At 40.9% G+C, this 17929-nt stretch overlaps 1 pseudogene; it reads right to left on the minus strand.

The window, feature by feature from the left end:
- Nucleotides 1-5533: 5533 nt before the first annotated feature.
- LOC146391632 (uncharacterized) lies at nucleotides 5534-11333 on the minus strand (annotated as a pseudogene).
- Between the last annotated feature and the right edge of the window lie 6596 nt (nucleotides 11334-17929).

Here is a 17929-nt window from a genome sequence, read left to right on the forward strand (position 1 = left end):
CATGGAGCCCTCTGTCATTTCCAGGACCACCCTCATCCCCTGGTTAACTTCAGAGCGATCGCCAGCTGCTTTGCCCGTGTACACCTGCAGCCTCCAGGCGTAGGATGTTCTCTAATCACAGACTGCCCAAATCTTTATGCCATATTTGTCCGCTTTTTCAGCATGTACTGCCTGAAGCTGCACCTGCCTCTGAATGGGACGAGCTGCTCATTTACACAGAGGTCTTTTTCTGGGCTTAACAGCATCACCAGGCGGTGTGTCCACATATCCCATACCTGGCGGAAGACAGCCAACTTGTCTTCACAGCGTCGAGTCAGGAGAGCTTGTCATCAAAAGGCAGCGCCCTGGTGATGTGATTAAATCTCTTGTGGGACATCGTAGCCCGGAAAATGCTCCGTCCTGATTAGGTCCCAGGATAAACCCTGTGGCTGCTAGGACATAGTGGAGCGTCTTCGTATTTGTGGGAGACCAAACTATTCTCCCATTTTTTGAGGTCCATCCCGCTGCTTCTTCATTCATCTCCCCTTTGCTCTCATTTTCAGAAGAGAAATCAGATGATTTGGACGTGGACTCCAGCAGCTCTGTGTGTATGCTTCCCCGGAATCTTCGGCGGGTGACGAGGAGCCATCCTTGCTCTCACAGTGCATGAGCATGTCAACAACTTCCTCTGTGCTGTAGTATTTTGGCATCATGGAAATGACTACTCCCGCGCTATGACTCGTTCTTATAACCTCGGCTGCAGTGCACCTGCATGAACAAGCAGAGCTTCAAGACAAAATAAAATCTAATTTGGTTTTGGTTCTTGCTTTTATATTTAATTTGTTTTGCAGTGTGGACATTAGAAAAAAGAGTGTTTGTGTCTAAATCAGAGTCTTTTCTCTTTGAAGTTAGATACAGACACACTTTTTGGGGGGGGGCAAAAAGACCCTTTTTTTTTCTTTTTTTTTTTTTTTTAAATTAAACACACATGCCGTTATCCAGCATTGATAGTGACACATAAACCATTGCAGAAATTTAAGGCCAATAGTCCAAAATGAAATCCTAACATAAAGGAGTGGATTAGTTGATGTTATAATAAATGTGGAATGAAAAATTGTGTTTTTAATGGTTTTCAGTGGGGCAGTTTTTGTCCCTAGGATCAATAGTGTAAGTTTTTGTGTAGCTTAGCCATTTTAGGCTAATTTAATGGACTGAGGCCACAATTCTAAAAAAATATATTGATATATCTATAGAGAGATAGATATCCTTTAGCAAATTTGTCTATATTCCACTCAACACAAACACCGTGAAAATGGTTTAACATTAAAAAAGCAAATGGCAGAAAATGTCCCCAGGATCTTTTAAGGGAAATAACCTCTGAAGGATCCTCCATGGGTCTCTGTATCTTACCCAGACTTGCTGTGGTGATTGATGACTGTTCCATGCATCTCTGAAAGAGTCGAGGTTGTTCTGCATCTGTGGAAGGAAGACTAGGTACAAGGCATAAAGATGGATTTTATTGTCTGGATGAGGTGTTCCCTGATCTACCAGTGAAGTGAAGATCTGATCTGAAGAGCTTTAGTAATACACTGGATAAAACTCATGATTTAAGCTGTAAATACCTTAAGCTGCTTTGTTCCACACGCCTCCTGATTGTCCTTTCAGACACTGAACCTCGCCACTATTTCTCTCACTGTTAATCTACAGAAAACATGATGTTATAGAACGGCACTCGGTATGTCAAAAGGTGGGCGCCCTGGTATGTGAGTGTGCCACTGTTCCAGGATTAGTGGTGTGCGGATCGATATTGAAATACTGATTCCTCCGATACCAGTTATTTATGGTCTAGAATCGATTCTCATATTAAAATACCAATATTTTAGTAATTTGGAGTAAATTTGTAGTTTATCATTAACGGGATCAGTGGAAAGAAACTATCATTCAGATCGTCTAACTTGGAAGGAACTACTTCCTCTTCCGCTTTTCACAGTCATGTGCGAAATATGGCTGTATAAATGTGTCGCAGCCCTTTTGGCGTGCGAGCACTCACAACAATGGCTGAGCATAAACAGAGTCATGTGTGGACGTATTGTACCTCCACAAACAGCCAAGACGCGATTTGCGATACATGTGGCAAGAAAATGAGGTGTTGTGGCAACACCACTAACCTTGTCAGTCAGTAAGTTTGATATGATATATATTTCTATCAGTGTTTCACTACCCTAATTTTTCTTAATAACTCTTGGGTTACTGAGTGTATGATTAAAGAACAGCTTTTTAACAAAATTATTAAAATTGTCTACTCATAGGCAAAAAAATAGCTACATATTGATTTTAGTTTAGATCCAAACCTAAGCTCTCCAACATTTTCTGAGCTGTGAAGGTTTCCTTTGGTGCATGTACATTCATGTAGCAGAATTGTTCTGTTTTACTATATGTATTTGGGAACTAATAGTATTAAAAGAGTTGACCAAAGTGCTTCACAATTGGTTAAAAACAAGAGAAAACAATAGAGAAACAAATACAGATAAATGAGAAGACACTGTATTAACAATAAACATAAAACAGGCCTGATGGTACTCATACTGAACTCGAATTAAAAGTCAAAATAAAATAAGATGCGATTTAAAAGACTGAATAGACTCTGAAGTACGAATCTCCTCTGGCAGATTATTCCAGAGTCTGGATCCTGCTACAGCGAAGACATGATCTCTTCTATGCTTCAATCAAGACGATCTCAGTGCTCTTTTGGGGTCATACATGTTGAGGAGTTCATTTAAATAACTGGGCGCCATATTATTTAAAACTTTAAAATATCAGTACCTGAGATTCAGCTGACCCGTGAGCTATCAGATAAAGAGATCGCTGCTTTGCCAGTTCCAGGAGTTTCTTTAACAGATGCTAATGGATCATACCTGGAGACAGTCCAAGTTCTGTCAAGAATCATAGGAGACCGACCGACCCAGGCTTTTTATTTAGTATGCTAAAACAAACAGAGATGCACTGTCACAGGTTTCAGAAGGACTCACGCGCAGACCAGGAATCCTTTTGCAAAGAGACTGTGATTTATTTATAATGTTTACCTAGTGCTATATATTTGCAATGCGCAAGGAGGGTCCATGAGGGGGATAAGGGGAAAGGTCCACACATACGATGCTCTCCAGAAAACTCTCCACTCTTTCCGCATGGGAACACCTAATAATCTATTTACAAGAAATGATTAATCAGAAACAGGCTAGAGAAAACATACAGATTCAGCTATTGGTTGCTGGACTAACTAACACAAGTTATTCAACGATCCAGCGACTAGAAGCACAGAACAGCCATCTTAAATAGCGATCAGGTAGATCAGCAGCAGGTTTGGCAACCAGGGTAGGTGTGTGGGCCAGAGGCGAGAGCCCAAAATGAGCCCTGCCCAGGCAGGCAAAGATGGAGGAGATGCACAACAAAAACAGAAAAAATTTTAAAGCCCTTTTCTTTGAAGCTTTCCCCGTCATCACGTTTGTCACATAGTTGAGCTTTTTTGGTTAATATCACATTATAATCTTCGGTTTGTTGTAAATGAAATTACCTTTAACAGAAAATAAACATGACGGCTGGAGATGCAAAACTGATAACTTTCTCTAAATGAAAGATACATTTTGAATAAAAATGTGAATCTGCTGTTTGTAAATGTGTAAAGAGAGAGAAATAATTGCTTCCTCAAAATCTTTGTACATTTGGAAATGAGCTGGCAGCTTCACAGTTTTAAAGCACGTGGAGGCTGTAGGAAAGGTCCCCCCAGAGATCTCCACTTTCAGTTCAACATCAAATTCTTCATCTTCATTAGTATCCTCAACTGGCCGTGTAATTTTGTCTCATACTATCTGATAGAACATGAAAGAGGACAACTTCAACCCTGTGAAAAGAATATATAGGTTACCATTTTTGTTAATAGGAAAATAACAAGTTCAGTATATACATATTGCATGGTAAGTTCTACACATATTTATAAATAAGGTTATATAAATGATGAGAAAGAACTGATTTACCTGCGGAGTAAACAGGATTTCTGCCATTCTTGGAAAAAGAAAAGGGACAATATCTGGCTTACATGTACTGCTCAACAAACAAGGCAACTTAAAGAGGGCAAGGCAGCTGTAGAGGTGAGCCAGAGCATCGATCAAGCTAAAGACTTAGTATGTAATGCTAAGAGAAAGTGGAGTACTGGAGACAGTTGGCTCTTCCTGTATCGCCCCATTAGGGAAACCATGTAGTCATGGGCTGCTATTCTGTGGAAGGTATATCACTTATCTGGATATCAGAATGTTTAAATGACTGAAACAGTCCAGTGGACTGGCAAAGGCCGCTGCCATCTAGCTAAGTGCTACGTGGAGCGCTGTTTACATGTGAAAGCCAGTCGTTAAAGCTATGTGTGGGCTGTATGCTGTACAATCACACAAAGTTTAAAATAATATTTAAAAAAATAAAAGACAGTCCATTAATTTACAAGATAAGAAAAAAATACATTTATAAGAAGATGTGACGCTGGGTAGTATATATAGAATACACCAGTATATACTTATTTGAAAAAAAAAATTGCAGACTGTGGATGTATATTTCTGCAACAAGAAGCAAATGACTATTAATATGTGTGGCGTGGGTGTGGTCTCTGGTCAAATGCAGAGGCGGGGTGAACAGGTGTGCTGGGATGTGAGTGTGATTATGTCTCTTTATATGTTCACAGTGATAGTCGGAGGGGGAGAGAGCGGACGTGACAGCAGAACGGGAGTGTCTGTGTCCCTGTGAAAACAAAAACCACAGTGTGATCACATTCGAAAATAGTGCTGTCATTACGTCCGTGTCCTGTCTATGCTTACCGGGTCCAACGTTACAATATGAAATGGAAAATGTGGGTGACCTTGACAGTGTATTTAGTTCAACAACTACAACAATCGTTTTGACACTTGACCAGCAAGAAAATACTTCTTTGATCTTTCCCTGTCTTGGGATCTCCCAGCAGTCACTGAAATAAATTGGAGATGGCTGCATACAGTTTCTTGCTAACAGTGTCTGACAGGTTTTTGACATTTTCTGTGCACATCGTGCGATGTATTTGTTGTTACTCGAGCCGTACCGGAAACCCGATCCGTATCACGTATGTGCAAAAGGCGTCTACTTCTACTCTGAGCATTTTACAATAGTTACGGGTGCACTCAGACCAAAGGGGGCTGAATAATTACACACACCCCACTTTGCAGTTATTTATTTGTAAAAAATGTTTGGAATCATGTATGATTTTCGTTCCACTTCTCACGTGTGCACCACTTTGTATTGGTCTTTCACGTGGAATTCCAATAAAATTGATTCATGTTTGTGGCTGTAATGTGACAAAATGTGGAAAAGTTCAAGGGGGCCGAATACTTTTGCAAGCCACTGTATTCCCCCTAAATGAAAAGAGCATTTCAGTGATTTTACTTCAATATAATATAGAAAATAATAAAGAAACAGATTAAAAGGACAACTACAAAATAAGGCTGGCATTATTTCTCATGCTTCAGCAATTCTAAAACCATCAATGTTCAATGTGAATGCATAAAAATGCGCCTTTCCGGACTGGAATAAATAGGGTCCAAGTCTTTCTGACACTTTGCTCCTGGACTGGCATACTGATGATCAATTTGCCATTCAGGAGTCCCATATGAGTGGTCCAGGAGAAACTTCCTCTCAGTTGGTGGATCTGATAATATGCAAATAATGAATAATGCATCTCTTGTGCGTCTCCTTTTTGGATCTCCTGACAAAAGAACATCATCGCCTGCTTGAACAACACAATGTTGTAACTGCTTCCTTTTCCGTGTTCCAAAGGTCTTCCACTGGGTGTCCTGTACCCTCTCAATGTTGCGAAGAACCTACAAAAATGACATGAAAAGCAGAAATAGAAATATTTATTACTCACCAAGTTGCCGTGGCAATGCTCGTTCTGGAAATATAGAAGCTATCTACTAAAGCAGAAAAAGTGTTAACACACAATAAAAAAAATGAGAATTGGATCAACCACATTTTCCCTTTTTTCCTCAACAAATCTCCTTTCCCTGTCAGTCAGCCCTTCTTAAATGTACAGACCGTTTCATTCAGAATCGTCATCTCCTCAAATCCTTGTGTTGATGTCCTCTTCTGGGTTTGCAACCGCAAAGTCATCATCCATGGGACAGGCGTTTGTCACAGCAGGAAGACGTGGATGTCGGTGGAAGAGCAGGAAATAGGGACTGTGGCGGGTGTAGTGCTGATCACACAAAATCTCTTCATTAATTCATTATTTCTTGCACTTGTCAATAACTTTTTTTTTTAAACTTAAGTTTAAAAATACATTCTTAAGACGATGATACACTGTAAAGCATCACGAGCAGTCATCGTGGTTCTGGTTGATGCACTTTCTGAGAGCACGCTTAATGTTCTGGTTGGTCCTCTCATCCATTGACAGTGTTGGGGAGTAACGGAATACATGTACCGCCGTTATGTATTTAAAATACAAAATATGAGTAACTGTATTCCGTTACAGTTACCGTTTAAAAAGGTGGTATTTAGAATACAGTTACTTTGTTGAAATAAATGGATTACACGGCGGTACTTCCCTGTTTCATATTGTCGTGGGTCAGGACTGTTTGGGTTTTGTTTGACAGCTACGTTCTGTTGTTCCAGGCGGCAGCGTTACGGTTGCCATGGTTACAGGGTGACGCTCTCTCTTTGCGTGTTTCCTGGGTGAGAGAGTGCCTTTTTGTTATTGTTGTGCTAAGCTAATAGGCAGAATGCTACAGGTATAGCTCTAAAGAATGTAGCATCATAGGCAGTGTAGTCCGTGCTGCAGGGAGAATGGACTGCCATACCCGTTATGTGTCTTTGAGCACGAGGAGGGAGAAAAGGGAAGTAGAAAAGTACGAGCAGTCATCGAGCAGAAACGGGAGCTGGAAGCATGTAAATATAATAATAACCACTGCAGCCAAGAAGAGTGCCTGACGAGCCCAGTTGTAAGTAGTAATAATAATAATAATAAATTTTATTTATGAGCGTCTTTCAAGTCACCCAAGGACACTTTACAATAGGATAAAACACTTCGTAAAACAATGGCAGAATAAGAACAATAAAATAAAAGCACAAGATAAAATGAACAAACAGTGGATTCACAGTGAATATGCAGATTTGAACAGATGAGTTTTGAGTTGGGATTTAAACTGGGGGAGAGAACCAATATTTCTTATTTCTGGGGGCAGAGAGTTCCACAGCCTGGGAGCAGAGCAGCTGAAAGCTCTGCTTCCCATGGTGGTGAGGCGGAAGGAAGGTACAGTAAGCTGGATAGAAGAAGAAGAAGAACGAAGTGAACGGGCAGAACAGGTGGTGGTTAACAGGTCAGAAAGGTAAGAAGGAGCGAGGTTATGAATGGCCTTGAAGGTGAGCAGAAGAAGTTCACAGGGAGCCAGTGAAGTTCCTGAAGAACAGGGGTGATGTGCTGGTAGGAGGGGGTTCTGGTGATAATGCGAGCAGCAGAGTTCTGAACCAGTTGAAGCTTATGGAGGGATTTTTGGGGGAGACCATGCAAAAGAGAATTGCAGTAGTCAATACGGGACGTAACAAGACTATGTACAAGAATGGACGTAGACTGGGTGGAAAGAGAAGGAAGCAATCTGTTAATGTTACGTAGATGGAAGTAGGCAGAACGGGTGAGATTATTGATGTGAGATTTATAGGAAAGTGAACTGTCTAGGATGACACCAAGGCTCTTAACGTGAGGAGAAGAGAAAACTGTGGAGTTATCGATGGTGAGTGAGAAATGGTTTGCCTTCAAAAGGTTGGATTTGGTGCCAATAAGGAGGATCTCAGTTTTATCCTCATTGAGCTTTAGAAAATTAGAGGTAAACCAGGATTTTAACTCGGATAGACATTCTGTAAGGGAAGAAGGTGGGAGGGAGGAATCAGGTTTGCAAGAGAGATATAACTGGGTGTCATCAGCAAAACAGTGAAACTGAAGATCAAATTTGCGGAAGATGATACCTAGAGGGAGGATGTATATTATAAAGAGAAGAGGGCCTAAAACTGAGCCTTGGGGTACACCAGAGGTGACGGGGAATAGACGAGAGCGGAATGATCTTAGTTGAATAAACTGGGAACGGTCGAGGAGATATGATTGAAACCAGGCGAGGGGTATGTCAGAGATGCCGAGAGAGGAAAGTCTGCTTAGAAGTACAGAGTGAGAGATGGTGTCAAAGGCTGAGCTCAGATCTAAAAGGACGAGAATGGTGAGAAGACCAGAGTCAGCTCCGATTAGAAGATCGTTAGTGACTTTAAGTAGAGCAGTTTCGGTACTGTGACATGAGCGAAAACCAGATTGAAATCTCTCGTAGATGTTATTATTAACCAGGTGTAAATGAAGTTGAGCTGCAACCACTTTTTCGAGTATCTTAGAAATGAAGGGTAGATTGGAAATCGGACAGAGGTTGTTAAAGTTGTTAGGATCTAAAGAAGGTTTTTTCAGTATAGGAGTGACTAGAGCAGTCTTCAATAAGGAGGGAACAATACCGGTGGTGAGAGAAGAGTAAATGATAGCAGAGATGAGTGGGAGTAAAGAAGAGAGGCAGGATTTCACAAGCCCCGTGGGCATGGGGTCAAGATGACATGTGGCAGGCTTTGATTTACATATTAACTCGGAAATATCAGATAAATCAGGAAGATGAAAAGTGGAAAACGGCTCAAAAAGGAGAAAAGGTTCTGGAGAGGGCGTAGACACAACATTTGATCTGAGTTGCTGGTGGATGTTATTGATTTTCGTAGTCCAGAACAGCATCAAGGAGTTGCAGGTTTCAGAGGAATAGAAGTGCGGTGGTAAAGCGTTGGGGGGTTGAATTAGTTTGTTGAGAACTGAAAAGTCCTTGCATTACCCTCATAAGAACTGATAATACCAGAGTAGAAGCTTTGTTTGGCCTTGTTGATGGAGTCTTTATACTGAAGTACGTGGTATTTATAGATTTCTGAATCAACAGTTAAACCAGATTTCTTATATTTACACTCTAGCTGCCGAGCTTTGGCCTTCAGAGCTCGGAGGTCAGAGGTAAACCAGGGAGCAGAGCGAGCGAAGGAAACAGAGTGGGTTTTTACAGGAGCCAGAGAATCAAGGACAGTGCGTAGACAATTATTATAATATAACAACAAATCATCAGGAGTAGAATAGAAGTCCGGAATCTGAACATTGTCCAAACTGGTAGTGAGAATGTCCATATCAATGTTCTTGATGTTGCGGAACGAGATGAGACGGGTTGGCTTGGTAGAAGAGCAGCAGAGAGTGAGGTTAAATGAAAGGAGGAAGTGGTCAGTTATGGGGATTTCAGTAGCAGAAAGATTCGAGGGAGTAAGACCAGAACAGCAGACCAAGTCCAGGGTGTGTCCTTTAGAGTGAGTGGGGAAAGTCGATAAATTGTTTAAATTCAGAGCCTTCGAGACAGGAGGAAAAGTCTCTGGTGAGCAGAAGGTCATTATTGTCCATGTGAATGTTGAAATCTCCCACCAAGATCACATTTGGGGAGAGAGATGAAAGATGGGTTAGTAGATTAGCAAAGTCACTGAGGAAGACAGGGTTAGGTTTGGGGGGGCGGTATACAGTAGCTATGATGGTGGGAATGGGTCCAGTCAGCTCACATGCAAGGACCTCTAGAGAACTAAAGGTATCAACGTTAACTGGCAGGACTTTCAAGTGCTGGCGAAAAAGGATCGCAAGACCACCCCCACGACCTGAGCGGCGGGGTTTAGAAAAGTAAACAAACCCCAGAGGAGCAGATTCGTTTAGCTGAGAAAAGTCATCAGGTTGTTGCCAGGTTTCAGTTAAGCAGAAAAAGTCAAACTTACGGTCAGATAGGAGGTCTTGGATGAGAGGTCCCTTACTTGTCAATGAACGAATGTTTAGAAGACCGAAGTTGAGTGGAGTATCTTCTTTTTTGCTAATCGCGGTGGGCGCCCTGGGCAGGTGAGCTAGAGATCGATGGTTGACAGCCCGATCAGGGTTCCTGCGAGGGCGGCGAGTAGCAGACCAGAACGATTTAGTTCCATTGGAGTTATGGAAAATCCTGCGGGACCCGCGATGGATGTATCTCCGGCGAGGCTGGAAAGTGATGCCCGGGTGGTAGTGGAGCTCCGCCGGCGACGGGAACGATAGCTGCCCGCAAAGGCGCAGGAGCTCAGCGGCTGTATAGCGGAGCAGTCCAGCCGTAGGATGGTAGACGAGCGTCAGGAGAATCCAAAATAGTGCCGACCAGCTCAGGAACATCTTGGGCCACATCTTCGATTATGTGGAGGAAAAGGAGCCGAGCCGGCCGGAGCAACGAACAGGTAGGCTAAAATAGCTCAACAGTTAAGCTAGTGCAGCTCACTGAGAAGAAGACGTGAGAACACATTCAGCTGAAATAACAGAAGTTGAGGACAAGCGTTGCAAATCAATCCCAGGCAGAGATCGATCTGGTCCTGAGTGAAAATGTTCCTGTTCATTCAAATCTGAATCCAAATAATCCAATTAATCCAAATAAATCCAAATAATCGAAAAATGTACCGGTGAGTAGCGGCAGCCAGACGCGCCAGCGTTCACTCAAGCCGGAAGACATAAGAAGTAAGCTATTAAGACTCGACTGTACACTGTGTTCGTGTTTTCCTCCAAAAACAATAAGTTCCGTTGCAGCAGCCTTTCAACGCCTCTCTCTGTCTCTCGCAAGCAAAGTTGACCCAGGCAACAAAGTAAAGCTATTTTTCGGCTACGAGCCCGACACGGAACCCGCCGTATTAGTCAGAGGTCCCTTTACTACGGTTCGGAGCCGCGGACCTTCAGTAACAGTAATAAATCTCAGCAATAGTACATTCACGTAGTTGTAAACAGCATGATAATATATTAAGTAATCCAAAGTATTCAGAATACGTTACTCTCATCGAGTAACGTAACGGAATACGTTACAGAATACATTTTGGGGCATGTATTCTGTAATCTGTAGTGGAATACATTTTAAAAGTAACCTTCCCAACACTGTCCATTGAGTTGTATTGTAGAATAGATAAATAAGCATGACTGATTTCACTTGAGTTACTGAAGGTTAGATATCCAAATGCTAACCTGCCCGTTGGTCTGGGGGTGGTATGCACTGGACACAGCATGTTTAATATTCACCTTGCTGAAAATGCTGTTGTTGAGCTGCAGTAGCATGAGCAGACTTGGCCTAAATACATCATATCATATGTCAAGGTACGAATAACACTTTCACAAATTTTACCTGGTTCACAAACTCCTTTCCTTGGTCAGTCATGATTTTCCTGACCATGCCAAACGTGTATAACTTAGAGGTCATGATTGCAGAGACCTCAGCTGCAGTCTTGGACTTAAGAAGTTCTGCAATCACCCACTTAGTATACAGATCGGTCATGGTCAGGACATATCGGTTCCCTAGACATGTTTCCGGGAGTGGTCCAATTAAATCCATGCCCAGCACTTCGAAAAAGTTATTTTACCTGCAGGTCACAGAACTTATCAAATTAAAATTTAAAGCTACCCTGGAGCACACAAGCTTTTTAACATGTAAATTAAATGGGTGAACAAGTTTTAAGATGTACCTTGATGGGATGTAATCCTGGTGCCACGGTTTTGATTTGGTCATTCATCTGGCAGCGATGACGACATCTGACCTGAAAGATGTATTCCAAACAATATTTCTAGGATACTGAAAAACCAGTTGATGTAAATTGACAACAATAAAATAAAAAGACAGAAACTAATGTTGAAATGTAAGTGTGCAAGTAAACACATTCATGCAGAATTATATAGCTTACAAATGTTTTAGAAAAAATTATGAAGAGGTTCTAATTTCTCTTGTTAACTCAAATAAGACCATGTCCATTCACCGATGTCCTGGTTCAGTGTTGGCTAGTAATAGCCAGCAACAACCCTGTTTCTGGTACCTCTGACAAGATTCTTCTTATTTTTCAGCTTTGTTGTTCAATCGGAGGAAGCTCTCCGTTGAGGAGGAAAGCATGAATTTGTTTGTATACGGAGGTATCCATTGTTTAAATGTCTCAGGCAGTTGAAAAGGAGGCAGAGCTGTCGAGAAACGCTAGGAGCTGACTGGGTGCTAACCGTGTCATTTAAATATATTAACTGTCGCAATGTTGGCAAAGAGAGGAAGTGATGTAATATTCGCGCATGTGTGGTACCGCATGCGTGAATGGTAATAGTGAAGCACACAACTATTATCAAGTTATCCTCTTGATTTTTGAAGCATTCGGTATTTCAGCATTTAACTATTCAAACAAAGTTAACGATGAATATCGCCTCCTAAAGGAGCAGAGTGTAATTCACTGGGTGTACATCAATCTACTATCTGGGATGGACCTGTGTGGACTTGTTGTGCAGTTTAACCAATCAGATTTTAGACATGCCACAGTGGCAGCGTTAACCCTGCCCCCCGACTTTGATCAGTGAGACTGACAGATAAAATGAATTCATGATGACAGCTGCAGGGCCAGGAGTGCCAAAATGAATGAAATAAATACAGCATTAAATAATTAATTTAATGCTTCAATAATTAATTAAAAATTGAAATAATTAAATGTGTCGATAATGAATAAATTAAATATATAAAAAAATAAAATAAACGTGTCATTAATAATTAAAAATATAAATAAATAAATTTATTTATTTAATTTATTAAATGTTTAAATGAAATAGAAGGGCATTTAAGTAATTATTAATGGGATATTTAATTCATTCATTTTGTCACTCCTAGCCATCCATACACTATGGCCCTAAGTACATAAGTGGTTATAAAATGAAGCTGATATTGAATATGAATATTAAATAGAAATCCACTTATAATAAAAATTCCTATGTATTCGTAAGACTTATACGAGTAATATGGATAACATTTAAAGACTGAATTGCTAACCTTAACCCTGGCTCAACAGAAGACAATTCCTGAACTGTCAGCATTAGTAAATTTTGTGAAGGTGAGCAGCTTCGATCGTGGTTTCAAAACCTGACCTCTGGGTTTTAACTTTGAGGTCGAGGTTATTGTGTTCATTTATGTTTTTTGAGCAGTGTAAAAAAAATAAATAAAAAACATAAATAAACACACCAAATTAAAGCTGCCCTTTGTTTTAAACAGCATTTTATTTGTAAAGCTTCTCTCATACCTGTTTGCATCCATCCTTTACATCACTGACATCTTGTGGCCCCAGTTGGCCACTGTCACTGGAATAGTTTCTGCTTGTCTTATTGTAAAAGTCACCACACACCACCACAGCCACCAATCAAATCTAATCATTGAGATCCAGGGTAGTTGAATTAAACTGATTCTACAAAAAAATAAAAACTCAGGAAGGGGGCCAAACACATTAACACTGTTTACAACAGTATACCTTGAACTGGAAGCTAATGTTAAAGCTGAACTCATATGAAGGTCTTCAGAAATCTTCCTAATGAAGAAGAATGAAAAAGTACGTACGATTAGTCTGTTTCTGCCACCAAAAACGAAACATTGCTATCCATTGCTATCTTTGTGATTTCTTTATTGCAGTAAGAGAAATAAGCTTCAATAGCAGGTTGATGCCATGAAGCAAAATAGAAAAAAAATCAGGATTATGAACATTTGAATAACTAAAAACCAAGACACATGTAACTGAAGGCAGAAAAAGATTCCTCTGCGTTAGTGCATTTGGTGAGGTCTGTAGTTACAGGCAACAGCTCACTGTATCAATACAACTCACAGTTAAAGCAGGCATAGTCCTTCATCTTGACATAATTTGTTTTAAATAGAAAGAATAAGAAAAACAAAAACCTTCACCCACATCGACTGTTAGCTTTGTCGTAATTCAGGGGCTGCACCTTCTGAAGGGTGCCTTTGAAGGCTGATTGCGTCACAGTGAGGTGATGAGCCTTGGGAGAGCCTCCTTTTCCCCAGATTTGAAGGACAGTTAGGTGTATGCTTCATGGCCCAAACTATCCCAAGTTTCATAGTGCGATGGTGGGTAATTTAAAATGGTGGACAGCTCAAGGCCCTTTCACATTGGATGCAGCAGTCACCACAAATTTTGGGTCAGCACAGCGCATGCTGTGTCCTATGTGAAAAGGCCTCAAGGAATAATCGCGAAGAAATGCGATGAGCAGAATGTTTGTTGATTTTACGCTGCTTGTGTCAGGGCAGAGTCTGTGACCCAGCATTTTAAGTTCATTTTGTATTTTGTGATTTCTTACATTATATTGAATATATGCTTAGTTCTTGTGTTGACATTATTAGTTAGGGGTTGGTTGAGTTTCAATCTAGTTGTTTCTCCTATAATTCCTGATTCATTATTAGTTTCTTGTCTTCTGTGTCAATATGTCATGTGTTCCTTGTCTGCGTGCTTCATGTTGTCAAGCTTGTGTGCCATGTCTAAGTCTCTAATTGTTTCCTGTTTATTTTGAAAGTCTGGTGTTTCTATGCTAAATGTGCTTATTTTTACTCTTCCCCTGTGGTGTCATTGGCTGTGTCTCAATTCAGTGACTACATCCTTCGGAGGCCGCATTTGAAGGTCGAATACGTTACAGCAACGCCTGTGTATAATTAGTCTGTGTGTGTCATTCAGTCTTTGTCAGATCGTCTGCTATCCTGCCACTTCATGCCATGTCCCAGGTCTTCATGTATTTATGCCAGGTAGACACGTTTAAGGGTTTTTCATGTTCAAGATGTGTCATGTTTTCTGTGTAGTTTTCCCAGTTTTGGTTATTGTTTAGCTTCGCCTTTTGTTTTGTAATGTTTATTAAACTGCTCATTTTTCTTGTGTGTCTGCACTTGGGTCCTCTTCTTCACTCCACACAGTCAACTTTGCAGCCAGACTGTGACAGCTTGTTTCTAACTGTTAAATTCAAACCCGGTAAAACAATCTATCCTACACACACACACACACACACACACACACACACACACACACACACACACACACACACAGTCATTAGAACCCAGCCTCACTGGATTTCATCCATTTATCATTTATTTATCTATATTGTCTACAGAGCTAGACTCAATGTGAAACTAAAGAAACAGGAGATATTCGAAGCAACATCTCAACTCAAAAATATCTTCCTTAAAAATTTGATTTATGTGACTCTGGCATATATTGTGACTGTAAACTTAACATATTTAAAGGTTCAAGAATGGTGTAACATGTCATATAACAACACCAACAAAGATGATCGGACATATATCGTATTTTATCATAGATGGGTTATAAGACCGTATTGGGTCGCATTTGATGAATTTTTACACAATATATAATTCATCAAATGTCAAGAAGCTGGTGGAACAACAAACTGGAAAAACTCTGATCCTGAGTGGTGTTCTAAGGTCATCATTTCGCTTGATGTCAAAATGAGGCTCCAGACAGTGACTGCTCAAGGACTCTCTCCTCTGTCTTTGTTTCTTTTCCTCTTTAAAGTTCATGAGTATGTCAATAACCAGCATGAGTTAAATTTAAAGGCAATAGAGGGGCTCTGATGACATGATTAGCAGTGACCGTCTGTCAAAGAGTGAAAACAGAAGTGTCACAGAGAGCTGATTCTACCACCACAGTGACTGACCTCTCCACTAGTGTCCCATTCAAGCCATTTGATATTCATTGTCTCACATTAATGAACAGCCACAAGGAGCAGTACCCTCCATAGAGAAGGAGATCAAGGTAGCAAGTTAGCCAACTATCAGAGCTGCAGAAAGGTGCGATAAAGAAGGTGCCTAAGAAGTACAGCAAGCTGCCCATACCTGAGGCTTTGGAAACTGCCAAGCAAAGACTCCCTGCCTTGGGCAGCCACTTGACAGAGGCATACCAGAGAGATTGAAGACAGCTGTACTGTCCAAGGTGTTCTCTCAGTGGAAGTAGAACAATATGAGAACAGCACAAGAACTGAAAGAGCCACTTCCCGTCCAATTACCAGCCAATAACCTCCCTCAGTACTTGTCAGGCATCATAGTGGCAAAGATGAACAGGCACATGGCTCAATACATGAGTGAGGCACAGAAAGGAATTGGTCCACTGTTAATTTCATTTTTCTTGCCATTTTTTGTAGCAACACACTACTCCCTACAGTACAATACTGTTAAACTGAAGCTCACAGTTTAACTTTTATGTAGACAGAGGGGGGTTGTAAGTAATCCAGAAAAGGGTTTGATTATAAAAGTTGCTTACAGCTTTGTTAATTCTCTTTTGTTTTCTATTCTGTTCATTCAGTCTTGTCCCGGCTTCGGTTTTGTCTCCCTGTGGGTGTCTTTCACGTTTCCCCATTTAGTTATCGGTTAATCAGTTTCATCTCTCCATTCAGTTATGTCTCACTTACTGTTTTATTTTACTGACTGTTGCCCTGTCTTAGTTTGTGTTTAGTTTTACTTCCCCTTGAGTCATTATGCTAGCTTCCCTCAGCTGTGCTCCCACCTGTTTCCCCTTGTTATCTCGTGAGTGCTTATTGTCTGTGTCTCTTTCTGTCCTTTTTAAGTTTATGTTCAGCCTCTTAAATTCTACATTCAGGTCCACTTCCTGCCTGCCAGACTGCTGAATATTGGCTTATTGTTCATGATAATGTGGATTTATTGTGATAACTGGGTCTGAGGATGATCTGTACTGTTAGAATGAGCTTACTGTAATAGTGTGCCTTTATAAATCTTCTGTAGATTCCAGTCATTTCACATTCTGAGTTTTTATGATGAAGTCTCCGATTTTTATGACCCTGACTTTGGGACCAGTCAGATGACTTCCTGATACTGTGAGAGACGAGGTTTGCAGTGGGACTGTATGCAGTCCAAAAAAATTCCTCTGTTCTACACGTCCTGTGCTATTTGGAAACCGAATTTCCCAGAGGAGCCCACCTGAGGGATTAATAAAGTTTATCTAATCTAATCTAATCTAATCTAATCTAATGAAATGTGTAAACCTGACTGTCATGTTTATTGGACTAAGAAAACACTCAGACCAACTGCACTGTCACAAGTCTTATTTACAAGAAAGAATGAGTTTAATGGGAATAGGGAAGTGGCTTGAATAAATTTATTACCCAACAGGAATGAAACGCAGAGCTCCTCCAGAGAAGAGATGTTACGAATGGTCAAGGTGAGTTCAAAATGTTCTTGAACTATTTGTGATTTGGTTCTGAGGCCTTACTTGTTTGCTTTTTAATCAGAGAATCTGGAGTAACTGGCAAGCAGACGAAATGCCGCTGCTCAGAGTGCAATGCAGGAGAATGGGCAAGCAGGTAAATTACTGGGAAGTACTTTCCTTTTCAGGTTCAGAAATCAGCTGGAAGGTTTAGGTAAGAATAGCTAGCAGTGGTTGTGAAAATCCTCAGGAGAACCAGGAGGCTGACAAAGTTACTGGCAAACAGCACTAGCATTAGCATGTTTCAAATGGGGCCTGCTTGCCACCATGGTGAGAAATAACAACCTTCAGAAAAAGGAACAAGGAATGATTGCCCACAGCTCCACCCGAGAATTACTGGGGATTTATAGTTCAGAAGGCGGCATCAATCCAAGTCCACAAATCCACACCAGGTTGATGCAGCCTGCAGCCTGCAGCTACTGCAGCGTGTTCAGTACTGTCCACACTTCCTGTGCATTTTTGGCTACTTCTTCACTGCAGTTTTTGAATATAGCAGTGACAGAGTAACACCCCTAAAATAAACTGAAAGTGGGGAGCCAGGAGGGGAAAAGTCCCAGCATTTTATTTTTTTCTATCGACTGGTATAAAATGCCAGGAAACAATCACAAAATAATTAACACATAGCCAGCATAAGGTCAGCCACAAAGATCCTCCAGAAATATGTAAATCAGGCCTTGGAGAGATGGCTTTCAGAGAGAGAGGGAGAGGGAGACAGACAAAACCTCAAGCCTGTCAGGATCGCTTTGGTTCCTGTATCCTTCAAGGTCATCTGTAA

Source organism: Perissodus microlepis, chromosome 3 (assembly GCF_051167445.1).
Source record: "Perissodus microlepis isolate ML-2025 ecotype Zambia chromosome 3, ASM5116744v1, whole genome shotgun sequence".
Taxonomy (NCBI): Eukaryota; Metazoa; Chordata; class Actinopteri; order Cichliformes; family Cichlidae; genus Perissodus; species Perissodus microlepis.